Raw genomic sequence first — 17,775 nt, forward strand, 5'->3', positions numbered from 1 at the left:
AGATATTTTTACAAAATTATAAAAGTCTTTAAATTTAATTTTTTTTACTTGAGTAGACACACTGTTACATTAGTTTCAGGTATATGGCATAGTGACTTGACAAGTTTATGCATCATGCTGTCTATCCTCACCACAAGTGTAGCTACCATCTGTCACCATACAACGCTGTTACAGTATCATTGACTATATTCCTTATGCTGTGACTTATTCACATAACTTACTCATTCCATAACTGGAAACTGTATCTCCTACTCCCCTTCACTCATGAAGCAAAAGTCTTAAAAAAAAAAAAAAAGAAATGAAATGCATATACTTAAATATATAGCCAATTGGTGCCATAACCACACAGAGGGTTCTTCTAATTGCCATAAAAAGCAGTAACTTGTACCTCCTTAGTGGGATATGTTCTAAGGTAAAAAAAAAAAAAAAACACTGCAAAAATAATTTTATACTGTTGACAATAGTCATAGTGTTGGTGGCAGTGTCAGTATTGTTATTCTGAAATTATGGTGTGGGATAAAATTTTGTGGGATAAAGCAAGTAAATAATTATGTGATATTCTATTATTCCATTTGTCGCTCAGGCCTGGGATTCTTGGCTAAAGAGAAAAGAGATAGGTTTAGCAAAATCTGTGTCCTGTTTTTAATTAGAATTATCAGTATAAACTCGAGATATTTTATCTAAGAAATAAATAGACATATTTAGCGGGAAAAGTATGCACCATGTTATCATGCCATATAGTAAGAAAGCTATCAAGGACTATTTAGTATGCTCTCAAAAAGACTCATAAGGCAATTGGAAGATTGCACAATTTGAACATCAGTATAGAAAATCATAACTGCAATGGGTTGAAACATTGAATATGTTTTAAATACATGAGTTCAAAATGATACTAAATAGTCATATACACCACACGAGAAACAAAGCACTAATTGCTCACCATTAGAGGATGCTAGTGAGCTAACTCATTATTTTAAAAATTGGTAAATAGAAAAGAATCAATATTTCCTATGGTTCTCATACAAACTGTATCGCTGGGTAGGTAAGTAGTAAATGAGGGATACATTCTCTCTGAAAAAGCATTCCAGCTAATAAGTGGAAAAGGAATGGCAAAATTACAATATCTCCGTTTTGCAACTTCTAATGAATTGATGGAGTAATAGGCATTATTCATGCCTAGGTCAGCTGCTAAAAATACACAGACACATTCTTAACATCACATGCTTTCTGATTGAGGAACATACTGCTACCCATATTTTTTTCCAGAAAAGAACCAAACCTAGATCTGATTGAACATGTACCAATTTACAGGAAATGGAACAGAGATCATGATGAATGACACCAAAGGCATGCGATTTGGCATATTGTTCCTTCAGTAAGTTGCAAGGGGGAAAAGTGATGGAGTGAGGGGGACTTAGGAGATACCAGCCAATCACAATGTGTGGACCTTGAATCAAAGAAATTTAAAAATGGAAGAAAAATGTTTTTACTCATTTATGATATAACTGGAAATTTAAATGCTTTCTTTAGTGGCATTAAGGAATTACTAACTTTTGAAGTGTGATAATGGTGTAGCTATGTATAATTTTTTATTGAGATATAATTAGCATATAACACCAGTTTCCAGTATACAACATGATAATTTGATATTTGTATAACTTACAAATATGTTTAATTTTTTAAACAGTCCTAGAGACACTTAACTAAAATACAGTGAAATATCGTGATGTTCGGTATTCTTCAAAATAATATAGGGAGGAAGGTGGATGGGACTATAAATCAAAAAGGACTGGCTGTGTGTTGTTATTGGAACTGAGGAATCGGTATATGGCAGTTCATTACACTATTCAGTTCAACTTTATGTAAGTTCTTTTCATAATGAAAAGTAAGAACATCACCACCACCATCACCCCTGCCAAATTATAGCTCACCTTAAAAATACAGGCTCACTATGGGTGCCTGGGTGGCTCAGTCGGTTAAGCATCTGCCTTCTGCTCAGGTTATGATCCAAGGGTCCTGGGATTGAGCCTAGGGCCCTGGGGTCGAGCCCCGCATCAGGTTCCCTGCTCAGTGGGAAGCCTGCTTCTCTCTCTCCCTCTGCCTGCCACTCTCCCTGCTTGTTCTCTTTCTCTCAAATAAATGAATAAAATCTTAAAAAAAAATACAGGTTCACTAAAAAGAAGAAAAAAAATAGGGACAATACAAAAAAAGAGTAGAAATAAAGGGGAAAAAAGACCACCTGCTCATAAATTCTACCGAATTCTCTTTTGTACATTTTCTTCTGGCATTATCCATGAATAATGGCTATGATCATGTTACAATATAATTTTGATTCCTGTTTCCACCCTTCACTTCCTAGATAAGCTCATTAAATATTACCTATAAGCCAATGACTCCCAAATTTATATGAACAGCCTGGATTTCTCTCCTAATTTCCCAGACTATATATCCAATGCAGCTTGGCATCTCCATTCAGGTGTCTAAAAAGCCTCTCAAGAACGTAACATGCCAGGGTGCCTGGGTGGCTCAGTTGTTAAGCATCTGCCTTCGGCTCGGGTCATGATCCCAGGGTCCTGGGATCGAGACCTGCATTGGGCTCCCTGCTCAGCGGGAAGCCTGCTTCTCCCTCTCCCACTCCCCCTGCTTGTGTTCCCTCTCTCGTTGTGTCTCTCTCTATCGAATAAATAAAAATCTAAAAAAAAAAGAATGTAACATGCCCACAACTGCGTGTTCCTGATCTACAACATATTCCCAGCCAGCTCCTCCTGCTGTTTTCCCACCTCTGTTCATGGCAACTCGATTCTAGTTTGTTCAGGCTAAAATCCTTGGTGTCGCCTCTGACTCTCCTCTCTCTCACTCCGTATCTGTAACTTCAAATTTTTGGTCAGCTTTTAACTTCAAAGTATATCCAGAATTTGACCACTTTTCACTATCTCCATCCCTACCTGGTGTTCTCAACAGAGAAGCAGAGAGCGAGCTTAGTAAACGATGTCATGTCATGTCGTCCCTCTATTCCAATGGTTCTCAACTGGGTGCTGTTTTGCTTCCTTGGAGACATTTAGCAATGTCTGTAGACATTTTTCATCGTCAGGACCTGTGGTTAGTGGTTGGGGGTTGGGGGGTGCTACTGATGTCAACTAAATGGAGGTCAGAGATGCTGCTATACATCCTAAAATGCAAAGAACATCACGCCCCCCAAAAAAGAATTACCTAGTCCAAAATGCCAATGGTGCTGAGGTCGAGAAAACGTGGGCCACTCGAAACCCTAAAATGTTTTTTACATCTCTACTCTTACAATGGCCTAAAAAGCTTTGACCTTAACACAAGTCTTTCTGATACAACAGCTTTTATGGCCCATCAGTGAAGCGGCTATTAATTCCATGAGTTAAATATTAAAGAGGAAATGAAATGTATTGGAAGATTTTACCGTTTTTACTTAAATTCCTACTTATGCCCACTAGGTGGAGCACTTCGCTGCTAAATAATACCACACTGCCTTTGCGGAAAGGCTTTGGGAGTCATTGATAGGAGCAAGCATTTCTGTAGCCACCCTTTGTGACAAGTTTTGTTATATACGATAAGAAGCAATTGTTTTTCACAATTCCACCGTACAATTCTTTAGTTCAGTCAGTGGAGTAGCTCACACACACACACAAAAGAGTTTAAAAATGTCTTAAGACAGGTTGTTTTTGAATTCAGAAGTATTTTTAAAAGAGTTGCCTAGAGATTTCTGTCTTGAATTTTCACGCACATTTCTCTTTCTCTCTAAAGCCAGTCCCACTTTTGCACTAAGCACAACATCTGTTTGGCCCTTCCCTCTCCTAGTTGTGCGGGAGTTCCTGCACCCAGTATAGGGCAACATAACTTCTAAGTCAGAAGCCCGTTTCCACCTGAGCTGTGTCTCTCAGATAGGTTTGACAGGGACACGCCAGAGATGGACTTGGCTATGTCAACAGCTTGCTGGAGTCCTGGGGTTATTAATACACAGCCTGTGCAACCGTGAATGATGGCCTGGGATTCGGAGTACCCACTGGGCTGGAATGGTAAGCTCTAAGTCAAGCTATTGCATGTATTGGGTGGCTCCGAAATGATCATTTCTTTGTAGATTTTGCTCATTTTTGCACATTTCATGTGACATGGATTTTTCTTTGAGAGAGTGATTAAAGTCTCCCTTATTCTTTAGTAGTGGCACAGATCTGCCAGGTATCAGGAACCTATATGAACTGGGCCATTCAGCTTCTATTGAAAGCTCCTCTTATTATACTCTTAATTGTCAATACGGCTAGAAAAATCATTTCTCCTTTGCCTACAGAACAACCAACCAAACTGCTAATAGAATCTACAGTCTTATTACTTTACATCATTTTCAAGTTATCGTAAGTTCTTTTCTAATATAAATTTCATTAGTACAAGTTGATGGTTCAAAAATGGCTGTAAGGAATTCAGATACTTCTTTTAGAAATCATTCCCAAGTACTTCTTAAAAGGACTGAAAGGCATTTTATATGTTTTCTTTATATCACCTTGTGATTCCTTGAAACATCATAGCACTGAGCAAACAGGAGCCACATACCAGCCTCTGTTGTCATTGGGTGCCTGCTCCTATGGTTACCAAGATGGGCCCACGATGCCTGATCATCTATGTCAGGAAAGTGGCCTGGTTCCTACACTATAAATATCTGTGTGGCTGTACAGAGTAAAGGGAGGAAAGGGCATTTGTCAGTATTTAGTCTCTCCTTTAAGTAAAGAAATCCGAGGATGTTGTGATACAAATTAGTTTTAAAACATAAAGCACTATATGTTTTGTGTGTTCTTTAAATAACTGTGTTCTCAATCCACCTGTCTCAAAGTACATTTTGGGAGCATTTGAAAAGGAGTGCAAAGCAAACATTTGAATTAGGAATTGGGTGATGAATTCAGCTGTGCACGCAGATCATTTGTGACAGGACATGAGATTGAAAGTCACAACTGAGACGCCAAGACTCGATAGATAGCAGATTCCAGAGTGAGATGGGCCACCCTTGGGGACTGGTGAAAAGGAGGTAACTGGAAACCCAGGACACAATTCTTAAGCCCCTCACCAACACTGAGGGTCTAAAAAGGTTGAGGATGGTACGTAGGAGAAGGTTTGTTTGGGGACAGCTGAGCTACAAGCCTTTCGTCTCCATCCAAGGAAGGACATTTGGTGTGTAATCCCCCCCAAAAGAGGATCTTCAGTGAGTTCACTTGAAGAGCTTGATATGTTCTCTGCCATTGTGGGGACAAAATGGACTGGTGCCTGACTTCTCCTTCGAATATCTAATACCTGGTAGATATGGTTGGCTTGGCTAGCTTCTCTGATGGCACCAACAAAGGAAATGTTGCTATATCGAAATTAATTTCCATTCTCAGAGATTATTAGGTCAAGGATGTATAAGTAGGATTTTCAGTTGTGGGAAATGTGATTCAGCCAGCTTGGAGCTGTTCCAAATTTTGCCCAAGAGAGCTGCTTTGGGTGGGTAGAAGATGAACAGCGAGGGGAGTCCAGCAAAGATTCTTCATTGAATAGTCAAAGAAAAACCTGGGCTTTAAGGACACACAGTGAGCCATAGGAAAATACCTTGCCCAGGTCGTGGAAAGTACAATGAAAAGTTCCCAGTGGCATGGAAGGAGATCTCAAAAGAACTTTAATGAAAGCACCAACTTGGCCACAGCTACCCATCCCATCACAAGAGAAGACATCAGCTCTAAACATTTGCCAAAGCCAGAGAGTGAGACCGTCTTATAATAATGACACTAAAAACTCCCACTTTGCTTACTGCCTTTGCATTTCCCAGCTTTGGTACTGGCTGGGTCAGAAACATTGGCAAGCTGCAGGAGAGGACAAATGCTAAGTAGGGGGAAAGAAGGATCATGATCTCTCTACCAACTGCAGATGGCTAGCCCACAGCAGTCCTCAGTTGGAGAAGAAAAGACATGTTAACTTTAAACTTGTGAAGTTTTCATTAATATATAGGTGGGATAGCTGTCTCCAAAAATCAGCCCATGAATCACGTCTTCCAGTATTCACATCCTTGGGTAGTCCCCTCCTACACTGACTCTGGGATGGCTCCGTGTCTCCCTGTAGGTAATATAATGAAATGATGCTGTGCCAGGGTTCTGGGCTAAGCTATAAGAAGTTCTGGAAGTTTTCACGGCTGTGTTCTCGGGGAGTCCTTTCTGTAAGAAGGCCATTTGTGCTGCTAAGGCCACATGGAAAGGAAAAGTCTGGAGAAGGAAGGAAGCCAACCATTTCACTCAAGTTTAAGGTCAATCTTACTTCATCTATATCTATACCCAATTCCCCCCAATTATGTTGAAGTGAATCCTAATCATGTAATTTCATTCAAAAATATTTTAGTATGTTATCTCTCAATGAAAAAGATTTGAAAAACAGAACTCCTAATCCCATTATCATTGAAAAGTTATAATTTCTTAGTGTGATTAGTATCAGTCTTCAAATTTTCCCAATCATTTTCCATTTGTTAAAATTAAAATCTATGTAAGACCTGTATAAAATTTTACCAGAGTCGAGTCTGCAAAAGAAGAGACTTGCCAATAGAGAGCGGTCCACCCCACAGAGATCTTACAAGGCTCAGAACTTGGAGGTGTCAAGTACTGGGGAGGTTGGGAATGAGGCACAGGGCTGAAAATAAGAAGACTGTTTGAAGGACTCTAGCAAAGAAAAGAAAGTTTGAGTTCAGAACTCAGCCATATCTGGCACCATGTGTGGCTAGGGTGAGAGGCAGACAAGAAAGCAGGGAGGGAGGGAGGGTCAACATTCAGAAAATCCAGCCACTCCCCCGGTTCTGCTTCTAGGATATCAGAAGCCTGAGAATGAATAAAACAAGATACAAATATACAAGAGTAGAGAAAAGGGGCTAGGAAACCACAGCAGGTATGATATGCCAACAGATACTCTAGAAGGGAGAAAACTGGTTTAGCCAAGTGCCAACAGCTGAAAAGGAAGTGCCTGCAAACCAGGTGCCAACAATGAAGTTTCACTCTGGAGGACCCAGGAAAGGCTGAGGAACTGGAGGCAGGGTGGGGATGGCTTAATGAAGATAGACTGAAATTTAGGCTACTTGAACCCTTCTCCCATCACCACAAAGCCTGGCATCTAGAGGTTTATTTTCCAGAAAAATTGGAACCAAGACACTCTGGACTTTGAGATGACAGGTATAGCCTGGGGTCAGAGTGAGTCACTTTTCTAGCAATAGGCATTCCATTAAATTCTGCACAACGAATGGTAAGATCTCTCAGTCTGTTTCTTTAGCTGGTCTCCCGAATCATGGACAGTCAGTGTATGGCACTGAGGTAGGAGTTTGGGAGGATTTAACTCTCTAAAGGAAACAGGCATGACAAGACCTGGGGTGATTATTAATGTTCCATATAACAAACCACTACAAAATTTAGTGGCATAAAACAAACTGTTTGTTATGCTAATGAATCTGTGGTCAGGATTTCAGACAGGGTATTCTCTAATAAAACTTCAGTGGGGGTCTTTTTCTCTGCTTTATACCACCTCAGAGTCTCAACTGGGAACACTCAAACGTCTGGAGTGACTCCAATGACTAGGGACTGGAATCACCTAGAAATGTCTTCAACCATGGGTACAGTGCTTGGTGGGATGGTGTAAAGACTGGGCTCAACTGGGATGGTCAACTAGAATGCCTACACGTAGTCTCCATGCTGATTGAGCTTCCTAACAGCATGGTGGACTGGTCCAGCAAAAACGACACAACCTCCCTGGCCATTTAAGACCCAGCTTTGTAAGTCACATCGTATCAGTTCTGCTGTACTTTATTAGTCAAAGCAGTCAAAACTCACCCAGATTCAAGTGGGCATAGACATCATTTCTCAAGAGAAGGAGTGTCAAAGAATTTGTAGCCAAGTTTTAAAACCAGCACAGATAATCGTGAAAGCAGTAGACAAGTAGTCAGGAGCTTGCCAGGGAAATCAAAACAGAAGCCCAAATTAAAATCGGACTGAGCCCTGGTTAATAAGGGTCGTGGCAACAAAAATAATTTTATGATCCACCTGCTGGTGCCTGAAGCTGCTGCTACCATTACTGGCTTGATCAGCTCTGGCTCAGGAGCTTCAAGGGAAGGGCATCCAGGGCCCTGGAGAGGAGGATCAGGGAAGGTGGGTATGTGGTGAACCTCTGGAGCCCTATCAACCAAAGGCTCAGTGTGGACCTTGTTTGGACCCTGACTCAGGAAGATAACCAGGGAAATTTGAACATTGTTGATACTGAAGGTTTACTCTAATTTTTGGGTATGATAATAATAGTATTGCTATGTTAAAATGATGTCTTTTTTTTTTTTAAAAAGAGGCTTTATTTTTTAACAAATGTGCTAAACTAAATACAGATAAAATAATATGATGTATTGGATTTACTTCAAAATAACCCAGTGAAGGAAGGTGGGGGAGATGGGAGTATAGATTAAACACGATTGGCTAAATAATTACAGAAATGAGCACATGGAAGTTTGTTACACTATTTTCTTTTCTTTTGCATATGGTTGAAAACTTTCACCATGAAAAATTTTTAAAAAGGTACACACGTACATACGCATACAAATAGGAATTAACCTCTAGAATGGATTTGCCATATTTATTTATTTAAAAGATTTTGTTTTATTTATTTTTAAGGGGCGCCTGGGTGGCTCAGTCGTTAAGCGTCTGCCTTCGGCTCAGGTCATGATCCCGGGGTCCTGGGTTCGAGCCCCGCATCAGGCTCCCTGCTCAGTGGGAAGCCTGCTTCTCCCTCTCCCACTCCCCCTGCTTGTGTTCCCTCTCTCACTGTGTCTCTCTCTGTCAAATAAATGAATAAAATATTAAAAAAAAATTTTTATTTACTTATTTGAGACAGAGAGAGAGAGAACGAGCCAGGAGAGGGGCAGAGGGAGAAGGAGAAGCAGACTCCCCTGCTGATCATGACCTGATCTGAAGGTAGGCGCTTAACCGACTGAGTCACCCAGGTGCCCCTAAAAGATTTTATTTTTAAGCAATCTCCACAGCCAACATGTGGCTTGAAATTACAACCCTGAGATCAAGAGTTACATGCTTCACTGACTGAGCCAGCTAGGCACCCCTGGGTTTGCCATATTTAAAAGAACAACGAAGAACTTCTAATAAACCAAATTTGCATTTACTTATGTTAATTTTTATTTTTATAGATAACAATAGTGTAGCACTTTATATTTTATGAAACCCTTTGACTTTCACACAATTCTACAAGGTAGGCTGATGGTGAACTTAGGCATAGAGAGATAAAGGGATATATTTAAGGTCATACAGGTAGTGTACGGGGGACCCAAGTCTCAAACTTGAGGTTCTAGCTTCATAACTTGTTGTCATTACATGATAATTTACTATGCAGGAATGGTTCATAACATTTAGAGGTTATGTGATACTTTCATAACCCGATCATATTTTAAAAAAAACCTCTTCTCAGAAAAATGTGTATGTGCACACATCCAGAAATGTAAGAATTTTCAGGGATGGAGAGATTCGTGGCTCCTAAGAAGAACATGCTTGTTAGTCAGTTATTTGCTGTCATTACCCAGCCTTTGAACAGAGTTCTGGCTTCTTTTTTCATGCAATTAGCTACATCAGACCTGGTCTCTTGCTTTCTCTCCTTTTCTCTGATAATGATCTATGCACTAAACATGAGGATATCCTCACTCAGCCCAAAATCAACAGCCCCAGAAAAAGCTATTTTGTTTGGTAATATTTAGCTTAATGCTCCGTGTATTTCTAGGGTATTTCTAGTTCAAAACTCTCTTGATTCTGAGATGCTCTACTACTGAAATGGCACCTGCTCTGGGTAGCTTTTCTCAAGGCATGGAGAATCACACCCTCTTCTGTGTTCCTACAGCACTCAGAGCATGTCTCTATCCATGTTATATCTATATTATAATCTGTATTATATCTATATTATAATGATCGAGTTACACATCTTGCTCCTCCCGGAGACTGTGAGCTCCTTAGGAATGGTAACCATATCCACTCACCCCTAGGGAATAGCTAACACAGGGCCTAGATGTTTCTGAATTAATAGGTAAATTACTCCAAACATACTATTTAACAAATTACTTAAAAGAGTAAAAAATAATAATTAAAATTAAAACAAAATAAAATAACAAGAAACTAACCTATAAATACTTACCAGGTGTAACTGTATTATCCCTTGGAAGTCAATTAAGTAGGAAGTGTTTTGAATGCTTCTGTCTATTGCTCTTCTGGAGACTGGAAGTTGAGAGATATATTTTGATTTAGTGTTATTAAAAGTTCCCCAGTTTTATTAACTATCTACCTGGAGATTATTTAAAGACCTGATCTAATTAAGATGTTCACTCCCAAAGACTGGCCAAGAAGCCTTTGTTCCTACCTAGGCTGATTAGATGTACTCTTTTGAGTTAAACAACAAAGGCAGAACTGTTGTCTGCAGAAGGGGTCTGCTAAAAAGAACAGATGTTACCTTGGTCAAAAGCAATAAACCTTGAGCTAGTCTCCCACCACCACTGAAGTGTGGCCCACAAATATGGTCCCTGAATGGGGAGTTGGACTCTGAACAGATGGCTAATTAGGCAGGAAATTCTGTTGAGAGACATTTTGGAAAGAATGAGGAGCATGATGTACTGCATGGGGAATCCAGAACCAAGAAGGTAGGTGAGGAAAAGTGGAAAGGCAGAGAGGTGTTGCTAAAAAAGTGCTAACCTTTTTAATGGAAGTCCTGCCAACATAACCAATGGAGGTTTTCTTTGACCTTTTATTCTTTGCTTTTCCTTAAATCTGTTTAATGATGAAAAGGGATTACTGTGGTCTTTGAAGGGGAAGGTTAAGTCTTTTGTAGATTAATGTGAATTTTACTTAAATCAGAAAACCATTTTGGCTACAGTGTAACAGCAATTAAAATGTAATGTTTGACTTCCACTTCCAAATATGATGCAGTCAAATGCTCTACCCCTGAGCTATACCCCCTCACTTCCAAATATGATGAAGTAACTGAAACTGGACTCACTCTCCCACCATAAACACTAGCAAATTGGACAAAAATACAATAAACCATCTTCAAACTTTGGACAACAGACAGTGCAGAATCAGGATTCTTGAGAGAAAGTAAAAAAAGCAATGTGAGGTCACTGTTTCTTCCAGTTTTCTGTACTTTCTGGATGGAAGCTCGTAGAGGGAGAACCCAAGCAGAACTCAGTGGTCTTGTGTTGAGGACACAGAATCCTGAAGTTGAGGAGGCTAAGGTAGTTGAAATTTGTAGGTCAGTGAACTGGACAGTAGGAAGCCATGCAGAGAAAGAGCACCAGAGACTTGCATAGAGGTCCACTTGAGTCCATTACTAAATACTAATCCATGCAGAGCATTAAAACTCCTCCCAGCCAAGTAAAGAACCACTAGGGAGCTGTAAAATCAGCAGTTTTCAGAGATCATACTTGACTGAAAGCTATTTGAGTTCCAACTAACCAAAGTAGTGAGGTTTCATTTAACATTAAAAAGGAACCCCAGAATGTTCACACTTTAGTCATAGGGCTAGACTAGCCCTAGAGTAAAGACTACTCTAGACATTCCTAAACACTTAAAAATCAACCTCAAAATAATCAAGTTCATCTTTGATTGCTTGCCAAAATGAACAAAACACACTTTCATGGAAGACAACAAAATCATGCAGAATGTAACAAATCACAGTTCCCAGCATCCAACAAAAATTACTAGACATGTAAAGAAACAAGAAAACGTGAGGCATAACCAGGACAAAGAAAAGTTAGTAGTAACACACCTAGAAATGACAAAGAAGATAGGAATTGACATATAATAGCTTTAAAATTGCTTTAACAAATATGCTGTAGGAATTACAGAAAAAACATGAAGTTAGTGAGGAGAGAAGTAAAAAATATTTCAAAGAAAACAAGTGGGATTTCCAAGAATGAAAAATCAATGTCTAAAATAAATATGTTGGGTACCTGGGTGGCTCAGTAGGTGAAGTGTCTGCCTTTGGCTCAGGTCATGATCCTGGGGTCCTGGGATCAAGTCCTGCATGGGGCTCCCCGCTGAGCAGAGAAGGGAGTCTACTTCTCCCTCTACCCATCCTCCCTGCTCATGCTCTCTCTCTCTTTCTCTGTCTCTGTCAAAAAAATGTAAAAAAATCTTAAAAAAATAATAAAATAAACATGTTACATGTTGAAGGTAACAGAAGACTAGATAGTGTAGAAGGAAAGATTAGTGAAGTTGAAGATGTAGGAATAGAAACTATCCAAATGGAAACAGAAAGAAAAAAGACTAAAATAAATGAATACAGCCTCTTGCAATCTTTGCAAGGATCTCAAGTAGTCTACATACATATAATTGGAATCCAAGAAGAAAGGAAGGCAGTAGGGTAAGTCTTTGATGAAATAAAGGGAAAACATTCCCAGCTTTGATAAAATCCATAAAATTATAAATCCAAGAAACTCAACAAATCCCAACCAAAATTAACAATCAGATAAACAATAAAAAAAACCCACCAAGGCCTCTCTTAATCAAATTGCTGAAAATCAATGATACAGAGAAGATCCTAAAACAGCTAAAGGAAAAGAAAATTATTCCATAAAAGAGAACACAGATAAAAATGTCAAACTTCTTTCCAGAAACAATACAAGCCAATACATAATGGGAAAACAGATTTAAGCTACTGAAAAAAGAAAAAAAAAACACCCCGTTAACCTAGAATTCTATATTAAACACAAATATTTTCAGAAATGAAGGTGAGAAAAAGATTTATTCAGACAAACGTAAACAGCACATTGCAGATTGTGTATTTTAACCCAATCGTGTCAATAATTCATGAAATGTAGATGGACTAAAGGCCCTAAATAAAAGACCAAGACAGTCAAATTGGATTAAAAAAAGCAATACTCAACTCTACAAGAAACCCACTTTAAATATCAAGACCTAAGTTAAAAGTAAAAGATGAAAAACTAATAAGAAAAAAAAACAAATCAAAAGAGAGAGAGGCTCTACTAGACTGAGAACAAGGAATACTATCAGGATGAACAAGGACATTATCTAGGCTTTCACTTTAAGAAGATGCTATTGAATACCACAGAGGAAATAACCCCAACATAAACAAAAGAAAATAATAGATAAAGTAATTTTTTATGGCTGAGTAATATTCCATTGTATATATATACTACATCATCTTTATCCATTCATCTGTTGATGGACATCTGGGGTCTACCTCTGAAATAAATAATACATTGTATGTTAATTAATTGATTTTTAAAAAGAAGGAAACGAAAGTAATTAAATAGCAGACCAGCAGAAAATCAATAAAACCAAAAGCTGATTTTTTTGAAAAGATTGCTAAAATTGGTAATCCTGTAGCCAGCCGATCAGAAAAAAAAGAACATACAACTTAAAAATATCAAGAATAAAACAGGATTTATTACTGTAAATTAAAAGGAAAAAAGGAAATATTATTAACAACTGTATGCTAAAAAAATTGAGAACTTGGAGGAAATAAGCATTTCTTGAATAGCACAAATTACCAAAACTAATGTAGATAAAAGTAGAATATTTAAATAGCCTTGTATCTATAGAAAATAAAGTTAAAGTGTAAAGTTAAAAGATGTCCCACAAAGAAAACTACAGATTTGCTAGATTGCTTCATTGGTGAATTCCATTGAACACTTATGAAAGAAATAATACAAATTCTACATGAACTTTTTTTGAAAACTGTAGAGAAGGAAATACTTCTCACTCTCATTTTATGAAGCCAGTCTTACTCTGATGACAAAACCAGACTAAGACATTACAAGAAACTGGGTGCCTATCCTAAACACATAAAGAACTCTCAAAATTCAATAATAAGATAAAGAAAGCCAAGCTGAAAATAGGCAAAAGATTTGAACAGATATTCTACCAAAGAAGACATACGAACAACCAATAAGCACAGGAACAGATGCTCAACATCACTAATCATCAGGGAGTGAAAATTAAAATACAATGAGATATAATCACACACCCACTAGCATTACTAAAATTAGAAAGATTGGCAATATCAAATATTGGCAAGAATGTGAAATAACTGGAACTCTTGTAAATTACTTACGGGGATATAAAATGGTAAAACACTTTGGAAAACAGTCTGGCAGATTCTTACAGAGTTAAACACAAAATTCCCATAGGACTGGCAATCATGCCCAGGGATCTACCTAAAAGAAATAAAAGCATATGTCCACATGAAAAGCTGTCCATAAATGTTCATAGAAGCTTTATTCATAATAGTAAAAAAAGTGCAAACAATTCAAATGTCCATCAACAGGTGAATGGATAAAGCAATTATCCACACATTGGAATTACTACTTAGCACACACACAAAAATACCCACTGGAACGTGTAACAATATGGATAACCCTTAAAAATATGTTGCATACAAGAAAATACACAGCAAATTTATAGAAAATTCTTGCAATGGCAAAACTCACCTACAGTGGTAGACGAGTTGTTGCCTAGGACTGGGGTAGGGATAAATTACTACCATCCGGCGCAAGGGAGCTTTTTGGGGTGATACAAATGTATTGAAGATGTTGGTAGTTGTATAGGTGTATCCATTTGTCAAATCTTACGAAACTGAACACTTAAAAATGGGAGCATTTTATTATATGTAATTTATACCTCAATATAGTTGATTTTCAAAAAGCCATTTTTCATTGGGGAAAAAGGAAGGCTGCTATGACTGGTCAGCTGGTGATAATCATCCTGCTAATGATATGAATTCGTGTTACACTGACTCGCTATCCAAGCCAGGATGTGGCTATAGTTCTCTTGGTACAGCTGTGGGAGGTTTACGTGGCTAAAATTTATCATGACATCTGGATGGTGGAAGGTAGGAGTGAAAGACACCAAGACAAAGAACAGGGAAGACCAAAGTGCTCAGGTCTGCCATATGGTTAATGGTGTCCTTGACATCACTTCAACTAGGTACCAGAGAGATCTGAGTAGGAAGCAAGGCCAAAGGAAAATATACTATTCCTTGCCAGGCTGCTGGGCCCTCAAGCTTTATCAGCTTTGTGAGAAGTGGATACTAAGAGATGCAGAAAAGGGAACAGCATTAAGGGAGGGCAATTTACATGGGAGCAAGTGTTCATGAACTTGTTACTACTCTATTACTTGTCCTTCACATAGTAATGGCACAAGTTTTTGTTTTTGTTTTTCGAGAGGGAGAGGGAGGGGGAGAGGGGAGGGGTAGAGGGAGAAGGAGAGAGAGAATCTTAAGTAGGCTCCAAGCCCAGCATGGAGCCTGATGCTGGGCTCGATCCCATGACCCTGAGATCGTGACCTGAGCAGAAATCAAGAGTCAGATGTTTAACTGACTGAGTCACCCTGGCACCCCCACATAGTAATGGTGCAAGTTTGCATCGTGTTTACTGTGTACCAGACATTCAATAGATAGGTAGGTAGATAGATAGATAGAGATACAGAGATAGGTAGGTATAGGTATATAAAATCTATTTACTCATGACAACCCTCATTATTATCCTTGTCTGATAATTCAGTAATGAAGATACAGAGAGGCTAGCTAACTTGCCTAAAGTCACACAGCTACTAAGAGGCAGATCCAAGATCGAATCCTATACAGTATGGTGCAGAGTCTGTGCTTTCAATTGTTATATTATTCTACCAGTTGTACTCTGAAGTTATCAGCATTTCAGAACTATTCCTCACAGATAGACTCAAGCAAAGAGGGCCTTCACCTCCACCTTCAGATTGAGAAGTGTAAAAAAACCAACCAACCAAACAAAAAAACCTTTCTCCGTCTTTCTCGGTCTCTCTCTTTCGTCTTCACTGAGGGTAACTGCCAATCACTTTATCTTTTGTTTAACAGATATATGTCAAGCGACCTCTCTGTACCTGATATTATGCCCATCCCTGGGGATTCAGAAATAAACACAAGGTAATCCTTGCTTTGGAAAGATTGGACATCTTTCCAAGATAAGTTGGTGAAAGACACCTGCCACACTAGTGTGTCCATGTTATCAGGAGACTGTCTGCACTTGACTAACTGAAGGTCACACCTGGGCATCCCTGGGGGTCCTCTTAGCTTTACCATTAAGCAATCTGAAGCCATAAAATGATTAGGGTTGGCCCACTTTTAGAGGATTAATGTTCTAACAAATTAGGTGATTTTGCTCAGCTTGGCTATTGAGGATAACATATTGTGAATTTACTGAGCTCATCTGTGACCAGATTCCTCTGCAGGGTAATTGAAAGTGAATGGAAATGGCTATTTATGTATTCTCAGCCATTAGATGTTGCTTTCATCTCTGATTTCGGTGGATGATGAGTCAAAATATATACTGAGATCACCGCTTGCGGGTGGCTCTTTGCATGTTCAATTAACGAAAGCCTGTGCACAGCACTGGTCGTGAAAAGGCAGATGGAGAAGAGAAGCTATACTGTTAGGCTTCGGAAATGACTCACTGGTCAAATGGGGGGTATATCTGAATTACATCTCATTTTTTTAGGGTTTGATGGTCACCAGGGGTGTGTGTGGCCATCGGCTAGATTCACAGTCTGATGGCAAAGTTGCCTAAAGTTTTTGCATGGGATGTTAAGAATAACTTTAAAACCCACCACAAAAAGAGTTCACGGTGAAATAGATTTAGGAATTCCTGTATTGAACAAATTTCATGTGTGTCTTTAGTGCAGAGCCCCAAGGGTACATATGTGCATTGCAAATCTCAAAGAGCAGGAGGTAATACAATTGTCAAATGTTTAGAAGGAAGCCAGCATTCATCAAGCGCCTATGTATCTATTATGTTAAATGTAATACACACTAAATGTTGTACATAGATTACTTCAATTAATCCATATATCTATGTATCTTTATTTTCTGGAATGATGGCCCTGAGGTGTGGCGTGCTCAATAAACTTTGCTAAGATCATAATGAGCAAGTGGCTTTGCCGGGATTTGAACCCAAGGAGTTTGGCTGCAGAACCCATACTCTTGATCATCATGTTCTATTTTCTTCCTTTTTCTAAAGAATATCTTGCTCAGGCAGAATCCCAGAGATCACACTTTGAGAAGGCATCTCTAGGATAAAGATACCAGTTATTCCTGGGATGTGCCCCAGCTCAGGGTCAACACACTAATGATAGAGTGGAGACAAGGAAACACAGAGCCAACGTTAGACACTTTTCAACTCACCCTAGCTTGATCCTATTCCCTAGAGTTCTAAGTAAAGTAATGACTCCTGGACTTTTCAGTGAGAGCTGACTCCCCATTCTCCTGAGCATTAGAATTGCCTTGTGCTTATCTAGGTCATTCTTCACATTTCTATTCAAGCATCACAAAATCCCTGACAATATTAGTTCATTAAGCTTACTCACTTTTGAGTGCATATCATGAGCCAGGCCCTCTGCTTAGCTGTGGCATTCAGAGCCGATTCAGGCATAAATGCAGGAATCTAACAGACATGCAAAGCTGGCTTTGTTGGGAAGGCTGACTACGCACTGTGGTTTAGAAATGGCATCTGCAATGGGCCATCTAAGACTTTACTTCTGAATTAGGCAGACTTACTCACCCAGGCCCTGGAAGAGTATTAAAACTCCCTTACTCTGCAGCCTACTCCATACACTTATACCCCATGATGGTGACAGTACATCTGGGCATCCTGAGGGCAGGCTGGCCTGAAAGGGCTGTGTGATTTCTTCTCTCACATTCCCAATGAAGTAAGCAGCCCAGGAAGGGGTGAAAGAG

This window comes from Phoca vitulina, unplaced genomic scaffold (assembly GCF_004348235.1).
Source record: "Phoca vitulina isolate PV1807 unplaced genomic scaffold, GSC_HSeal_1.0 scaffold34, whole genome shotgun sequence".
NCBI classification, from domain to species: domain Eukaryota; kingdom Metazoa; phylum Chordata; class Mammalia; order Carnivora; family Phocidae; genus Phoca; species Phoca vitulina.